The sequence below is a fragment of the Echiichthys vipera genome (genome assembly GCF_963691815.1).
Source record: "Echiichthys vipera genome assembly, chromosome: 9".
NCBI classification, from domain to species: Eukaryota; Metazoa; Chordata; class Actinopteri; order Perciformes; family Trachinidae; genus Echiichthys; species Echiichthys vipera.
Window position 1 is genome coordinate 21,709,867 of NC_139834.1, and position 6,741 is coordinate 21,716,607.

The following is a 6,741-nucleotide window of genomic DNA, read 5'->3' on the forward strand; positions in this document are numbered from 1 at the left end:
CTTTGTTCATGGAAACACTAATAGGAGTTGCGGAGATAATGTGCATAGAGAGGTAAAGTCACTCCCCTTTTGGTGGGCCATCATGGGACCATATTTTGGAAAAAAAATATCTATATGTATTGCAGTTAACGAGTAGAGACAAAAAAATTAGAGCCAATTTGAATTGTGTCATGAATTTCATGTTTTTTAAAGTCAAGAAAACCATAGTTCGTAAGTACAAGTATAATGCTGAGAAAATACGCAATTAGATAAACTACTCACCTCAAAGTCGCATGAGTGATGGCTTGCTCAAGCCTCATTGCCTGTGTGTGTGTGTGTGTCTGTGTGTGTGTGTGTGTGTGTGTGTGTGTGTGTGTGTGTGTGTGTGTGTGTGTGTGTGTGTGTGTGTGTGTGTGTGTGTGTGTGTGTGTGTGTGTGTGTGTGTGTGTGTATGTGTGCGTTCCTATGCGAGTGAGTATTTTCCTGAGATGTTACATGGGTCTTGCTCATTATTTTGTTTCCCCGTTGATAAAAAGAGTCATTGGATAATATGCAGCAGGTAAGATGATGTAAAATGTGTAGTGGAACATAGCTAGGTTAGCTAAGTTAGCTAGCTAACTAGTGAGCAAAGTGAGTAGGCAAAGGCAACTTTCTTGACCATCAAAATTATCTTTTAAATTGACAGAATATTTGTAATTTATGGCATAGTTCAAATCGGATCAATAAATAATTTGTCTCTCCCAAGCCCCAACCACAGAGAATTCTAGATTTATCAAATGCGATTATTTTAACTAATTTGTATGTTACGACCATAAACTGTATATTATAGAACAAATTAAAAGGTGTTGGTGTTGGTGTTGGTGTTGCGAGTGCCACAATGTATTAGCTCTATGGGGCGTTCAGACTGGACAAGATGGACGCGATTAAATTGCTTGAAACACAAGTAACGTGACGCTTGATCATATTTGGACCACAATGGTCTGGGAAAGACCAGAATACGCTTCACTGCAATGACGACTTTCTTCTTCTTTATGCCAGCTGATTAAATAGCTGCACTTGCACCATGACTTGCCATACAGCCTACTATCTATGGCACATACACAAGATGCTAATCTGGAGCACTGGGAGAATTCGGGAGCAGTCGGCTGCCTGCACCTGACTCCCGAAGCACTACCTCCTGGGCAGTCTTGTTAATGTTGTTAATCCGGTATATATCAGCTAGATGGGCGTATCTCCCTCCCCCAGCTACATCTATTTTATATATTATCAATGGTCTCTCACCATTCACAATATTTTTCTTAAATAAAGTCCCATCGGGTCCACAGGAAGTGGAATGACTTCGCCTCTCTATTTTGGATGCTGTATGATACATTTGGGAAGCTTTAAGAAGAAAATGAAGTGCAGCCTCACAGAGCAGCTAGCATGAAGACTCATAATCTTGATTCGTGATATTGGCAGTTGTGCAAGTCTCATTAAAGAAGGGTAAATATCAACTTTGATGGTTTTATAAGACAAATGTAAAGCCTCTTTAACGTGGCACTTCATGATGAAGTTACAGTTTTATGACTCTCCATGCTTGATCTTTCTGGCTTTGCTGGACAATGTTGCTGCTTTGCTTAAAACATAATTTATTATATATTGTTATTTTCAATGTACAAGTAAACTATGCTGTAAACACACAATTTTATTGGATTATATTACTGGACTCATTAAACTCTCTTAAACAATGTGAATTGCCCTGCTAGACGACCCTGTAAGCCACTGAAGAAGGTCTGTGGACTATAGCACTTTTATTGCTTTATTTTATTTTCTGATTCTGAACATAATAGGAGGGTAAAACAGTGATGGTCTCCCTCTGACCTTGCTGACTTGGTACAGGTTTTGTCCTTGGGTCTCCAGGATCTGATGTTAATCTGAAGAATAGTTAGCATATGATTCAATCATTCATTAATCACAATGTTTATTTTACAATAACTTTCAGGTGTTAACTTTAAAGTGACCAGTAACACATAGACAGCCTACATTATGAGCTGGCTCAGACTGTAATATTAAACCAGGCCTAACATTACAAGGTCGTAATAGTCAGGCTAACATCAATTGTTTGCTAACTTTACACTACTAGCTTTTGGCATACCCAGATTCAGCATCCAAGCAGCAAACCACTGCTGCATATTAGCAAACTCATATAAAATGTAATGAGATACAAACAGTATGGTATCAGTTGTGAGACACAAATGGCTCACGTTAGCTTGGAGCCACGTGGCATTTTCAAACGTATTTTCACCATATCGGTATAATGTTACCTACGCTCACTGGATTTGTCGGTAAATTAAAGTTTGATAGAAAACATTGAAAAATTTAGAAAAGCCAACATACTTTTTAAAAGATAATGGTCTGATCTGTTTCTTAACTCTGTAAAGTCCTCCAGCAGTCTCTCTGCCGTGAAAGGCTGCGCTTACTGAGGTCAGCGGTCTGCACGTTGTTTGCAGCAAGGTCTCTCTCACCCGCCATCCACTTGATTTAGAACTATTTTTAGAAACTATATATTTATAGTTACTATTATAGTCTAGTTCTATAGTGTGGACAGCCCTTAAGAATGGTTCAATAAAGATATCAAATGTTATGTGTGTGATTTCCTTTATGTTCATACGTTTTATTTTAGGTTGCTGTAACACTAATGTCACCACATGAAGGCAGCACTTCACTGTGATGCTGTCTACAGGTTAGACTAAGGGCACACCATATACTGTATATACGCAGTGCAATATATGTTTTGTATTCACATTGAAAAAAAATTCTCAGTGCTTCTATCAGTATGTCTATCTTTATGGACACAAACTCTCCATTTTTGGAACTATTATTATATATTATGATTATTGTTTAGTTTAATGTACCACTTCAATTGTCTGGGAGTTGCACTATTTTTTAATGCTTTTCTTTTAATCGCAATATCAAAAAAAGCATACACCTTTGAAATGAGTTGCCCTAGTTAGAATCAACCTCATTTTACCAATCTCTCTACTTATTTACTTGCATAGCGATACTGTAGAGATGTATGTCGCAATTGTACAATGATACAGCTGAAATTACCTTACTGATTCATGACAGAGGCTAATAGAGATGTGATTACTAGATGTGTTTTTGGTTCGTTAGAGCTGAATCTGTATTAATCTTGTTTCTCTACCAACTGGTATTAGTTATGCTTTCATATTGGGACTTAGTTATGACATGTGCCCACTGTGTAGTATTGTGGGTGTGGGTCATGTGGCTTTGGCTACCTCTGCTCATTACTATATGCACTGAACCGTTCGTTGTACATCCTCAACACTAAACTGTCACCACTGCTTCGGTTCATGTTACAACACAAGTACTCAGTGTTTTATTTTTTTACCTTCACGTTCCGACTCCATTTGACAGTTCATTTTGGCATGCAGCACACGGACAAAACTTGAACAAAGCGTATTTGCACAAAAGAAAGGGAACACAGCAATCTTCTCTCCTCAAGGTACTCAGGGTCACTCTTCTTCTAATGCTGCTGTTACACTACAATTCCCCAGCTTTGGATCAATAAAGTATTTCTATTCTATCAGGAGTTGGGCCTCTTGTACAGCTACATGGCAGGGTGAATGCAAATGATTATGTGAAACTCCTTGGGCAACAGGCAATACCTTCACTGCAATTTTCTCCAAATCAGCCCCCAATTTTGATGCAAAACAATGCCCCCTGTCACACTGCAAAACAGGTTAAGCAGTTCCTTGAAGCTAAGAATATTGAAACAATGAAATGGCCAGCCCAGAGTCCAGATCTAAACTCCATCTATGGAAAATCCTTGGCAACAAAGTAATGGCTAAGAAACCCAGTTACCGAACTGGTGAAGAGACTGCAAGAAGAATAGACCCAGATCAAACCAGAGCAGTGGAAGAAACTAGTGATGTCCTGTGGGCGCAGATGAGCTGAAGTCATTCAAAGCAATGGCCTCTAGACTTCTCATTCATTTTTTAATCCTATAGCCCTATGAACACATTGTTTAAATCTTCTCTTCTAGCACAGTGGTTACAGTTCTTTAATTTTGCCCACTGTTTTTTTTCAAAAAATAACGTTTTTTGTTGAAGTGCCTTGATTATTTAAAAAGAAAAACAACCACATGCTAGTACATCAGTGGTATAGCCACAGGGGATATTCTATCAAATTCTGAACAGTAAAAAATAACAGTATTTCAGAATAAATGAAGTATTATTAATTTTGATCCCCAGTGTAATGTTTACAGTTTGCTTAACTTTGCCTGACTGCCATGTGTTTATGCAAATGTTATGCATAGTGTATGAAAAGTTCTTTAGTTCCCCTTTTCATGTGGTTCTAAATGAATGTCCGGGTTGTTGCAAATTGTGAGATAAACAAATAGTACTGCATATTTTATTCATCAGTTGTTTTCAGACTCACTGAGTTAACTAAAACAAGATACATTAGAACACATTGAGATATAAACCATTAACCTTAAAATTTGTTTTCCACTTATCCTCCTACATTTCCAAGATTGATTTATTTCGTCTTATGAAGTCCCTATAAATCCCTTCTGTATATTATTCACTCCAATCATTTACAAACTGAAGTGTCCTTTTGTGTCTATACATTGTCAAATTCAGTAAATAACTCTTAAAAGTGGTTGCACTGTTTTAACTAGGGTTACCTTACTATTACTTTTCTTGCCAGGCATTGTGCGACAAAATGCATTGTCATAACCATGACTTGGATGTTTGCTGAAGCCTTCAATGTGACTGTGTTCTGTACTTAATGCTCTGCATCAGAATGAGGAGGTAGATTAAGGTAAAAAGTATACTTTGGATTGTCTGAATTTCTAGGGTACAAAAGGGTATTCCTTGTGATAAATACAAAAGTCAATAAGCAAATGTTTTCATGCTTCACCATGAACATGAGCTGTATGGAATGTCAGGAGCCTCATATTATACTGTATGATTAAAATCAAAATAAAGATGGCTCAACAGCCCCCTAACAAAGCTGTTTACCAAAACCAAACATCTTAACATTTGCAAAGGTCATATTATTATTATATTGTTTCTCTTATATCCAGCCTTTATATGCAGTGCATTTGTTTAATGTATTTTATCATAATACCTTTTGTCTGTGGATTTCATCTCTTTTTTTGCAGTTTTCAAGCCTTTTATTAGATAGGTGTAGGAAACATTGCCCCATATGTCACCTTAATAAGAATGGGCACACAATTTGTGATGACGCCCCAAGATGCCAGTCTGATCAGATCACCTTTTAGGTAAAGCTAAAGCGCACAGAAGAGTAGACAAAATGACGTCAAGGTCATTAAATGAAGAACCATGAAAGACTAATTCATGTTAGACAAACTGTCAAAAAGTGATATTTATCTGTTAACTAATGGAGAAACGAAAAAGTTTATTGCACCTTGACTCTACAGGAGACCTCCGCATTCCTCATAGAAAACCTGTGACACTTTTATGACTCTGAGAAACCCACACACAATCTGACCTGATAAGAAGACCAGAGACTGACACTTTAAAATATTCTTAAAGAAAGCTATTATAGGAAGTATAAACTGTTAAAATGTGTATTTTATTCATCTGTAAAGAAATGTGTGTTGTTTGAAATGACTCTGGTTTTTCCAGGACAAATAACGCCAAAGTTAGAGAACTATTGTGATATTTAACCCATTCATGTAAGTATTGATATTAAGGATCCACCAAGGAATATATTTTAAGTTTGTCCCAGTCTGTATGCATGTCATGTAATGTCATTCATCATACCGTAGATTATCATTAAGGATTTTATTTTAACATATTATCAATATATATATAAATATATACATATATGAATATGTTATTATTTGATGTTGTGTCACTGACAACTTTCCCCACAGGATTATTAAGAGAAAGTTAACATTATGTGTTGCTGTTTTCATTCACTGATCCCTTGTCATTGGAGACAAAGGAAAGAGGCAGTTTTTCCCACTTTAGCTGGGAAAATGAATGCATCTCATTATCCAGGCCCCACTTTTGGACTTAAAGATAGACCCAAGCTGTCTCTTCAGATTTCTAAAAGATTTCCTCACACTCTAACTACTGTAACTTCCTCCTGGCTGGTCTGCCTGCGCCATCCAACCTCAGCAGCTCATCTAGAATGTAGCTGATCGACAGCTCTTCAACCTACCAAAGTTTTCTCACACTAAACCACTCCCCCGCTTCGTTCACTGGCTTCCTGTAGCTGCTAGCATCCATTTCAAGACTCTGACAGACAGAAACACCGTCACTCGACTAAGTCACGACTGTTTGTTGTCCTGGCTCCCAAATGGTGAAACAAACTACCCATTGACATTTGGAAGGCAGAAAATCTACACGTCTTCCGCCGTAGGCTAAAAACGCACCTCTTTCGACTGCACCTTGGCTAAGAAGATTCAATTTTTTTTTTAAAAAGCACTTATGTGCACACATATGTAGCAATCTATGGATCGGCTTATTTGAAGCTACCACACTTACTTGATAACTTGCTCTTTCGGTTTGTACCCTAATGTTGAATGTATGGTCAAAAGTGTCAGCCAAATGAAATGTAATGTAATGTACTAAAGATACCTGCCCTTCATACATCAGAAGACAACATACAAGGCATACAGGGAAAACCTTTGCTACTTTAAATCACCCACTTATCCTTCCACTTATTTTGAATGTACTGGTCATAGGAACAGAAGTTCTAGCAAATACTTAACTGTCTTAATATTTA